At 48.8% G+C, this 11,481-nt stretch overlaps 1 long non-coding RNA gene across 1 annotated transcript in view; it reads left to right on the forward strand.

Moving 5' to 3' along the window:
• Nucleotides 1-4,560: 4,560 nt before the first annotated feature.
• The window catches only part of LOC105306617, a 226,986-nt gene continuing 220,065 nt past the window's right edge, over nt 4,561-11,481 (forward strand). The window contains exon 1 of the long non-coding RNA XR_897161.2: nt 4,561-5,173. This is a non-coding gene — a long non-coding RNA (uncharacterized LOC105306617). The remainder of the gene's footprint in view (nt 5,174-11,481) is intronic.

Genomic DNA, 11,481 nt, shown 5'->3' on the forward strand with positions numbered 1-11,481 from the left:
CTTTCTCCAGCCAATATTCATTTTGTCTTAACTTCATAACAATTTTTTTTCTTGAAAGAACTGCTAACTTCTTTTCTCTTTTCTAATTTGATCACCCCCAATCACTCCTCCACCCACTTCAGTTGGACATTTGTTGTTGCCACCTGAAGAAACTGCTCTCGTCAAGGTTGCTGTCTCCACGCTGCCAGATGTCACGGTAGAGTCTATGCTCACACCTGCTTTCCCCACTGACCAGAATGTGACACGGTGAACCACTCCCTGCCCTTTCAAACAAGCTATCCACTTGGCTTCCAAGACATGAACGCGTACTTAGGGTCCTGCAGCTTCCCGGCTCCTCTCCCCAGCCCGGTCTTCTCCGCCCCGTGCTGAGTGCACTCGCAATGCTAATGCTAATTGCAAAACAGCTCCAGAGTAAAACTCGGTGTTTCTCCTGCTCTCAGACCCACTGCTACCGCCATCCCGCCCGTCCCATTAAGCGGCGCCGCAGCCGTCCACTTGCCCATTTACGCAGTGACTCAGCAACTGGGAGCCGTCTCTTCCTCCTACATCTCAGCCTTTAAAATAAATTCCGAATCTACCCTGTCCTCGCCATCTCTGTACTGTCCCGCTTTGAGCTGCCGGCGACCATCGCAGGCCTGGCTTCCCCGTCACCCTCGTGTCCTTTCTCGGCACAGCGCCAATGGAATCTCCCTAAAGGGTAAATCATATCGCCCCCTTAGAATCTTGTAAATACTTCTCATCGTACCCTGAACAGACTGCAACTTCTGACTGTGCCCCTCGAGCCCCCGGGTTAGAACTGCCCAGCGAAGCGTGGGCCGCGGGCCGCAGGCTGCACATCTCCTATCAGATTTCGCTGGGCTTCCAGGGCCCAGGGCTCGTGGCTCCCACACTGGACAGCGCAGTTCTCCGGGGCGTAACCCCAAGCACTTCTGCCCCTCTGCAGTTGCCGGTCTCCCCTGCTGTGGTCATCCCCCCAAACTGCCCTTCCTCCTGTTCCTCACATATGGCCAGTGCATCCTCACCTTTCGCACTGCCGGTCCCTCTGTCTGGATATCGATTCTCCAGGGCATCTCAGGACCAGCTCCTTGTTGTCATTTAGCTGTCAGCTCAGACGCTGCCTTCTCGGAAACGCCTTCCCTGCCCATCCAAACTGAAGCAGCTCTTGCTCCTAGCGTCTACTTGGTCCTCAGCAGCTTGGCTCTTACGGACCTAGGTGACGTGTTCTTTGCTTAGGGTTCATTGGAGTTCTTGAGTTTCTGGATTGAAATCTTTCATCCGATGTGAAAAGTTCATATGCATTATTTCTTCGAATATTGCTTCTGTTCTTCTCTTTCTGGATATTTTCTGTTGATGTTTATTTGAGACCATCAGCCCTCTCTTCCGTTGTGCCTAGTGATTTTTAAATAGTCTTGATTTAGCAGTTAAAAAAGCTCATTTAATTATTTTTTTTTCTAGAATCTAATAATCTGCTGAAATACTGTATCTTTTCATTCATTTTGCCCATTTCCGGGGTAGTTTATTTATTTGTTTTGGCTATTTGAAGTTTTTGGCTAATTCCAAAATCTGGATCATTTCTTGGTCTTTGTCTATTGACTGTTGACTGTGTTATCTTTTTTTTTTTTTTTGTCACAATCACCACCTTTTTCTGCTTCTTTGCACGTCTGTCAAGTTTTTATTGCATATTGCATCCGCAGAGTTTCTAGTTTATGTTTTCTTCCTCTAATAAATGTTGAGTGCTGCTCTAGCAGGTGATCACCTGAATCCTCCAAAGGCCTATTTTAGTTTTCATTAGGGCAAATCTACTCTGGTTTTATTCTTTCTCCCAGGGCATCCTTCTCACCTCTCAAAAACATGCTCGGGGGGCCCAGCCAAATATTCATCAAGGTCTTTCCACACTGGCTAGGCCCAAACTTCATTATCTTCCATAGAATTGTGTGATTTCTAGAATCTCTCCTCAAATTTCCACCTCTCAGCCACTACACTTTATCAGGCCACCGGAATCTTACCCCGTTGGGCGCATGCAGCCTAGGAATTCAGAGGATAATCACATAAACTGCGGCTTCCTCTCCGTGGCCCCGCCTCTCTGCCACTGTGTCCCCTCGCTCCCTCCCAACTCTGTTCCCTTTGCAGCCTCAGGCCCCGCGCTATGTGTCCTCCATCCAGAGAGACGTAGCTCCCTGCTTAGTCTCAGCCTCCCAGCACTTCTGCTAGAAAAAAAATGGCCCATAATAAAAAAATCCAGGGAATGGGACCCTCACGTGCCTCCTCTTACTTAGAGATTGCAGCCTCAAGTTGGCGGCTGTTTGTAACGGAAAGTGTTGTTTTCTATATTTTGTAGTTATTTTATGGTGCAAAGGTAAGTTTGCTATTAGCTATGTGTCTTGTCCACAAGCAAAGTCTCATTTAATAATTGAATAAATAAATTCTATGTTCATCCTTTTTTAAAAAAAAACAAACTTAAAATGCAGGATTTCAAAATGCATTTCGGCTCTAGTTTATCTTTGTTTCAGATCAATATCCAAATACAGTGCTCCTTGGGTTCTGACTTTCGGCATCTTATTAAATTAGCACTGACCTGATTTGGTTCATTCTCACATCTAATAAATACCCCTTTTATATTTTTCTTTTAAATATAATTCAATAAACCAGAGAACAATAGGCATGGAGCTCAGAACAAATACCTTACTCTGATCCAGCATTAATCGACTTACCAAGATACTTGTGGTAACTTTGTCTAAACTGCTAGTTTTTGTTTGTTTGTTCACTATTAACATACAATTTACATTTATCTTGTCCATAAAGATAATTGAAAGGCTGGCTAAAATCAGGAAATACCATACATATGATCTTAACGGACAAGATAAATTTATGTTTAGAAATGAAGTTATTCTGATATTTTTTATTAAATTGTAGGTTTCCTTTTTTTTCTGACTACTGGCAAATGATTTATTTCATGATCTTTTATAGGATATTGCCAGGAATTGATCTTAAACTTAATCACTTTAGGGATATTAGAATCTGTCTCTATTTTTGAAAACTAGAATATTTCTATACGCCCATTCTTCTGGCCTCTTGTCTGTTACATGTGGATTTACCAAATATTATCAAAGATAATTCTGCACACACAGGCAGATAGCAATTCTACATACTGGGAAAGACATGTTCAATTTGAATTCATGATCCTCTTATTAGCTATGCGATGGTCAATTTACTTACTCCTTTGAATTTCTGTCTTTCCCTTTATTAAATAAGGATAAAATACGTGTTAGAATGTATGTTGAAGATTAGGGAAATATATGAAGGCAGCTATTATATTCTATCTGAGCAGTATCCAAACAAGGTGGCTACTGTGTTGATACTGGTATCATCGTCCCAGTACTCTGGATGTAACTCATCTGAGTGTGGTATTCGAATTAATTTAAGTAGCCCCAGGCTTTCTCACCGGCTCCCCCCAGCCCTTTTGACTTTAATTCTCTCTAGTCTCTTCTCTAGTAAAGATGGAGACTGTTCTACCTAGAAGAGACTATAGATTCAGAAAGGAAATTATATACTTATATTTATCTTTTCTCTTAATGTTATGTGTTTTCTCAAAGAAGAGCTGTTGCCTCCCGTTTATTTTCTTGCTCCAAGTAGAATAGAATCATGTTAAAAGTTTCATATCATACTCTGCCTAACTTCTTTTTTTCTTTTTTCCTTCTCAGAGTTACCAGTATTGTCTTTTCTGTAATGAGATTTTCCTGTAATCGTTCCTTACATGCTCTTTTAAAAACCTTTATCAGCCTCCCTGGTAACTGCGACCTTGAGATCGTCCCCTTTTTCCTTATTTAGTTCGTTGTAAGTAGTAAAGAAACGTGTGTCATCGTTTTAACGTCTCGTTCCTCTTGAGTTATATATGAAATATAAAAGCCTAGCTAGCAAGATCCTATCTTTTTTTCTTTTTTTTTCTGATCCAAAAAAGTGCGCGCGCGCGCGCGTACGCCTGCCTTTTTCACACATGCGTGTCTCACTGACCCCTAAGGTGTAAAACTCCAGAGGAGGAACCGCCGCGCCGTCCTCTCCTACTTGCTCGGCTTGGAGACGTGCACCACATGGCAAGAAACAAACGCATCGGGCTGCTAGCCAAAGGACGGTTTTCAAACGCGGTGCATACCGTAGCTGAGCTGGGGTTGTTTCATTAAAAAATCGTGCCCAAGAATCGACTTCCTTCCAATCCTTCCACGCAGTCCAAGCAAATCAATTTAGAAGAGACCCACAACAAAACTGACCCGCGATCTAGCCCTGAAGCACGGGGGACACAAATGGGAACACGTGTGGCCGGGCCACGCGGGTGAGTCTCCGACTTCGGCTAGCCCATCCGGGGAGGACGCGGGGCTCCCCCGCACCCGAAGCCGCTCGCCCTCCGCCGGCAGGACGCTGGCGGGCCGCAGCGGAACCGGGCGCCGCGCCAGCCGGGCGACTGGGCGACCGGGTGACTGGGCATGCGCCGCGCGGGCGGGCGGGCTCGGGTCTCCAGCAGGCGGCCTGAGCCTCCGAGCGCGCTCGCAGCCCCGGGAGGAGGCGGAGCGCAGGGGGAGGGAGGAGGCTCGGCGACGAGCAGCCGCGACCGCCACCACCAGGCGGGGAAGAGTTCGCGAGAGGGAGAGACCCTGCTCCCACTTGCAGCGCCTTAGATCTGCCTTTGGAGAAAAAGGGATACAAGATAAAGGAGGAGAAGGGAAGAAGAAAGAAAAATAAGTGAGGGTGGAGACATAGGAAAAAAAAAAAAAAGACGTGGACAGAGAGGGCCAGAGCGCGCAGGGAGCCCGCGGCGCGGGGCGGCAGGTGCCACTCGGGCGCAGAGCCCTCGCTCCCGGAGCGCACGCCGCGGACGGCTGGGTGCCACCCCGGAGCCCCACGCTCCTGGTCGCTTCGCCGGGCGGCGGCAGCGCCCCTAGAAGGACGGGTGATGGACCAAAGGGCGACGCCGGGCGCGCGTTCCTAGGACGCTCGCTCCCTGAACGCCGAGCCAGAGGCGACGAGGGACCTGGGGCCCGGCGTCTCGGGGGCATTCGAGGCGGGACGAAGGCGTGGGACGGCACCTGGAGCGCAGCGCCTAGGTGAGGACGCGCCGCACCGTCGGCCCTGGTCTGCTGCCTCATTGCGCCGCGGAAGGAGGAAAAAGTTTTCGGCGCTGGTAGGAAATGGCTTTGCTTTGGGGGCTTTAAAGAGGGTCCTGGGAGGAAGGAGGGAGCTGGTCTGTCGATTTGGGGCAGCTCGAACCTGGAGAGAGCGCGGTCTGGTGCGGAGTTAAGCTCCGGGACTGAGGGTGGGGGTGCCACCAAGTGCCTGGAAAGGCTCGGGAATGATGCGAGCGGTGGCCGGGGGAGCTCGTGACGCGCCGCGCGCTACTGCGCCTACAATCCCGCTCCCGGATGGCGGATCCGAGGCACAAAGTGGACGGACGGGAAGAGCCTCTGGGCTCGGTGTGTGTGGCACGCGCGTGTGCTGTCGCGTGTGGGTCCCCATTTGGTTTCCCGACGCTGTTGAGAAGCTAAAGCAGACACCCGGCGACGTCGCAGTGGGCGCTCGTTCCGAGTGCGTTTCAGCGGCGAGGAGGTGAATTCGGCGTTCGGTGGAGCAAGCACCTGGAGAAGGTGCTCAGTCCAGGTGCGCGTCGTCGCCGACCCGCAGAGTCCACACTCGCGGAGCCGCCGCGGGGGGACTGCGCGGCGTCTTCCCTCCGGAACCCTCCAGGGCGCAGCCTCCTCACAGCTGGGTTAGTTTCTGCGTGTTTTCAAACGGTGGCGTGAGGGGCAGGTGACCCGCCGTGGAATTCACTTGTCTGCCTCGCGCACCGCGTGTTGGATTGTGGTCGTTCGGGCTGCACGTAGGTGGGAAGTGGCAGAGGACCCAAGGGTCTGGGACGTGCATCCATATGGACAGATTTCAGGAATGCAAACGTTCACTTGTCTCAAGTGTTATTCGAGCCTGTCCGCCACCGGCGTTTGCAATGCGAAAGAATCGTTCTCCTTAGGAGACGAACGTGTTTATGTGGGAGCGTTTCTGTTCTCCAGGGCGCAGGTTATTTCACTGAACGCTTTGCACGGCCCTTTCATTTCTCTCTTGTCCTCGGAGGTGCAACAAAACAGCCTAATCCCCCATTTTGAGTCCTTCAGGATTACTGTTAGAAAAATGACCTTTCTTTAAAAGTGTTTGATTGTGTAGTCCCAAATAATTTTATATCGAGAGCATTGTAATGCATGCAACAGTCACCACTATTTCCTGTGTTTAAAACAATGCCCTGTATTTACTTGAGAGACGCTGCATAACGCTTCAGAAAGGCTAGAGCTGAGCCTAGAACAAATGCATGCGTACAGACAGGATGAGGTAGGAGAACGTTCGGAACGGAGGTCTTTCTGTGCCATGCAAATGGCTTGGGTGCACCCTGTTGTAGGAGCTGGCATTGCCCAACGCACATAAAACCTCCCTGCCTCTCCAGTATGCGTTCAACATGCCATCGATCGTGGTTTAGATCATACAGTCCTGTCACCGAATAACCTGTCTTTAGATGTGTCTATGTGGTTTGTCTCAATCAGCTCAATATATGACTAGCTATTGTTGAGCTACAAAGCACGTTATTTTTGAAACTGGTTTCCATATGGAAATACAACTTCAGTTTAAATTACTAATTTAAAATTAAGTATATTGCAGGTCTGATTTAGACTGTTTCTGTAGGCTGGGGGGTGCTATAAGATTGAATTTAACATGGAAATAGTGTAGAAATACTTTTTTAAATAACAGCACATATTCAAATAGGCTTGGTAGTTTAAAAGAAAATGAGAAAAGTAAATTTTGGAAAAATCTTTGACAATATATATCTTTAGCAAGGAGAATTATCATGGAAATCTAATTTGAGAAAAGAGAAAGCACGTGTGTGGACCTGCTCACAATTTAGAGAAAGATCGAGAGTGTCATAATAATAGTTCTTCATTAACCTAATGTAAACGTATTTAGGCGACTTTAAAGTTTAGAGAAATGTATGAATATACATTACCTTATTTTCCTTCATGGGAAAACAGTAAAATATGCATTGAAAATAGTTTCCGAAGATTAGGCATACTTAAAAGTTCTTTACGGTGCACCCTCTTACTTTCTTTTCCTTATAAAGCCAAGTGATTTTTCTTGCAAAAAAGAAAAATTGTTATTTTAAGCTACAGTGTGTAAAAATGTGAACTTCTTTTTAATATTTTAGCTTATAATTCCATGCAACCTGTTGAAAATGAGCCTGGAAAAATGTTCAAGAAATAGGATATCTTGGATTCTCACCAGCAAATCGAATAAACAGAAAATTAAAACATATGATTAAAAGTAAAGTTGCCTGTTATTTGACAATTATAAAGTAATCATTCTTTCAAATTTTTGCCTAGAATTTCCTCTATCATTTCCTGAGCCAAAATATGTTTCTTGCCTAATAGAGTTGTTACATTGGCAGAATTAGATGCTTGCTCCTAAATGGCCTGGACGTTGTCAGTGTTAACTGTTAATTGGTGGGGTCTTGTTTGTAGTGCAGGAAAGTTTATATTGAGAACAGCTACAGTGTGGTGGCACTTCAGAGGAATACATGACCTGTGACTTTTATGGAGATGGTGTCTGGTCTATGAAGAGACATGCATCTGTCCTTAACTACAGAACCTAATTTTACATCACAAAATATTATAACTAACAGCATTGTTCTAATATTGTGGTTTTGATGTATCGGTAACTGGAAATTTTTATTTTATGCAATATGTTTCTGAATTTTAAGTACATTCGTTCTTACAGAAGAATATCAAAAAGGCATATATAGCTCCAGTAAAAAATAATCATATGCCTCCACCATAGTTCTTTTTTAAAAACTAATGAAACGTGCCTTATGCTTCGTCCTTGACCATGGGGCTTTTCTAGATGTGGTGGCTCGTCCTTGACCATGGGGCTTTTCTAGATGTGGTGGCAGTAGAGTGAGTGATCTGTAGATTTCTCACCTGTCGGCCTTATTGAGTCCGGGGCGAACTTTGGGATAGAATTTCAACCTCAAAGGAAAATTTTGATTTTAAGGAAAAACGTGAAGAGATCGTCTAATGAACTTGACAGGCAAAGCCAGTCAAATTGGAAGCTAATGTCTCGCGTCTGGCAGACTATCTTCTCGACTAAGGAAGTGGTGCCCGTGAGGATTAATTCAAAGCAGCATCTTGGACCCTCGCTCAGCAGTCACGCACTCCCGCCACCAGCGCCACAGCAGGACTGTGCAGGTGCAGAGGGCGCCGCCCTCAGCTGTGCACCCGGCCTCCGGAGGGCTCTGCACACTTGTCCCCTCTTGGAAGGTGAGTATCCTGGGCGGTATAGCTCTGCGTTAGCAACGTCTTCAGAGAGAAGTGAAGACAGCTGTGTCGCGGCGAAGCACAGAGGGTCTTGTGTGACACTGTGCTCCCACCTCAAGCGTTTCTTTCCCAGAGTGCAGTGGAGGTGGCAGCAGTTGCCCTGTCCACATCACAGAGTGACTTCGGGGGGTGACAGGCCTGACACATGTGGAAGAGCCTTCTGAAAGGTCTCTAAAGCCCTGTGAGAGGCAGCGCGTGATTCGGACTCACACCACCGACGTCTCCATTGCCGTGGAGCGTGGGGCGCCAGTGTGTAGCTGTCCCTCTGACTCACGAGCTGGCTGCCGTGTGTTCCTTTTTTGCCCAGCAGTTTTGGCGGCTTGTTGAAACCCCAGCTTCTGGCAGGCTGTCCCCTCAGGCTGGCAATTTTGTTCTCCCACCTGTTGGCACTTCCTGCTCGTAGACTCCCAAGGGCCAAGTGCCCCGACTGGCAGCACCTTCTTACCCTCCCTGTGCCGAGGTCGCAGCAGCAGCAGCTCGCCACAGTGACGCCGACCTGGGATCCGCTGCCGATGACAGCGAGCCAGCAGGAGGAATATTTGAGCCACTGCCATCTCCTCACCAATTGTGTCAGCTCATCCTAAAGCCAGCTAGAATATGGACACTTTGAAGAGAAACTGGTGGAAAAAAACAAGTGAATGTGTTCAGACAAACAGTAGCTGGCAAAGGCGTCGTGGGCTCCGAGGTCTTGCTGCCCCAGCCCTGCTCTGCGTGAGACGCAGCGGCTGGACTTCTGGCTCTTCCAGCAATGGAGGGGACAAGGAGGTTCTCTGCCAAAGCCCAGGCAGTGTGGCTGCTCCCTCCCCCAGGCCGCCTCCGTCTCTCGGACTCTTGCATCTGCCATTGCGTAGGACCAGGCTTTTCTCGTATTTTCAGCTTACGTTTCTATCGCTAAAGTCTTGCCTGGAAACACTATGACCTTGACAGTTAGCTGCATCCTTGCCAAGAACTTCTCTTCCAGGTGCAAATCTCCATTCTTCTCAGTCTCTGATGTAACCCTCAAGTGGACAGACCCGTGGACGGGAGGCACAGCCACCCCCTGACAGTGTATCCTTTTTTGCCTGGAGACTTGTGCTGCCACGTTCTACTTGACAAAATCTCCTTGTGTGTGTCATTGCCGGCAGGATCAAATCTCCGTTCTCCACGTTCCTCCCGGCCTCTGTAATTTGAGTTGCTGAATATCCGCTACAGAATCATCCTTCATTAGGTCATTTGTTCTAGCCTAGCCCTGGCTTACTTCCTGTCCCCAGTGTTCCTTTGAAATCTGGCATGCCAGCTGAGCCATGACTCCTACCTTTTGTCACCTCTGCTGCGGGGAGTGGTGCCAGTGTGACATCCTGGGTCAGGCAGGGCACCCTCCAACTGCTGCTGTTCAGACAAAATCCAGGTGAGGTTAAACCAAAGAAAACCATTGCCGGCCTGTTTCCGAGGGGCTTACGAGATGTCTCCCGTGGGACCCGCGTTCGTGGCGGTGAGGCGCTTCGATGCGCCCCTGCGGAAGCCGCCTGATTTATCGCTGGTGGCTGCAGCCGTGGAGTTAGAGCCCCACGCGGGCAGTGAGCTGCAGGCAATGGGCTCTGCCGACAGCCTTTGTCCGTAGTTTTGAACTTTTCGCTGAGCGGTGGAGCGCCTCGCCGGACTTGCGGCGGGAGCCGGCCGGGGAGCCGGGGAGCCGGGGAGCTGCCTGGCCCCAGCTCAGCCGCGCACCACCCCTGGCCGCAGCCACGTGGCCTTTGGCGCAGCCAGCTCTTCCCTCCAGCGGGCCCTCACCCAGCAGCAATTTGCAGACTCCAAGAATCCATAGAAAGGTCAAGAACTATCGCATTCTGCCCTATCTGTATGTACGTACATATTTATGTCTATATATTCATTTAAAATTTTTGAACACAGTGATTTTTTATTTTTATTTTTAGTTCAAAATAGTCTTAAAGCAGGACTTCTGTCATGTAGAGAGTCCTCAGATCATTTGCATCGAAAAGAAGACCCTCCTGTTTCCTTCGCCTGCGATGTCACACGTGTAGTAACGCACGCTGTGTGCGTCACCTCGTGGGGACACTGGAATTGCCACGGCGCTGCTTTATGTGGGCTCCGCCTTTCTACCCTCGTACCGCCGAATCCTTCCACCACACAGGAACCAGCAAGCCTTTCCAACCTTCCCTGAGTGGAGCTATCTCTGCTTTACCTGTGATCAATGATTTTAAGTCTCTCAATTCATTTCATCAGAGGAGACTGCGCGCGCACCCGGGCCCCTCCCCGCGCCCTCCCCGGCTTGGGCTCGCGCCCCCTCTCAGATCGAGTTTGACAATCAGGGATAAATAGCCCCGGTTAGTATTTATGGTTCTTTCCGAAGAAGTTAACTTTATGAAAGTATACGATAAGAACATTTTAATAAATAACTCGCTTCAGTAGAACGAGTCTGTCTGTCTTTATCTCTGCTTTTCATGTACACACAGGGTTTATATCCCAGTGGTAACTCGGCCTGTCACTGCTGTCTAATGCGTAGGCACCGAGGACACAGAAGGTGGGTCCAGGCCTCTGCCTTCCGTGTGATCGACAGGAAGTGAGAGCAACTCAAGAAAGCCCAGAGTTGTGAAGTGCTGTTAGGTGTTGTATTCACTTACTAGTGCCGTAGACAACAGACACGCATTCTCATAACTGCAGAGATCAGAAGTCTGAGGGCCAGGCAGGGGTGGGCAGGCTCGGGCTCCCTCCAGAACCTCGGGGGGAGGATCTTTCCTTGGCCGCCGCATCTTCTGGTGACTGTCTGCATTCCTTGACTTTCGACTGCCGCTGGCCTCTGCCTCTGTCCTCACCCTGCCTCCTCCTTTGGGGTCTGCATGTCTCCTCCTCTGTGTGTCCCTCTTATAAGAAACATGTCACTTCATTTAGGACCTACTCGGAAAACCCTGGCTAAGCTCCTCCTTCCAGGATCCTTGCTGTATCACATCTTTTACCAAATAAGGTAATATTGATAGGTTTCAGGGATTAGGGCATGGACACGTCTTTTGGGGAGCCACCATTCAGCTCGCTGCCGATGCCATCGGCGAACGACATCCCACTCTGTGACTCCCTGCCGGTACCCGTC

The sequence above is a fragment of the Pteropus vampyrus genome, unplaced genomic scaffold (assembly GCF_000151845.1).
Source record: "Pteropus vampyrus isolate Shadow unplaced genomic scaffold, Pvam_2.0 Scaffold451, whole genome shotgun sequence".
NCBI lineage: Eukaryota > Metazoa > Chordata > Mammalia > Chiroptera > Pteropodidae > Pteropus > Pteropus vampyrus.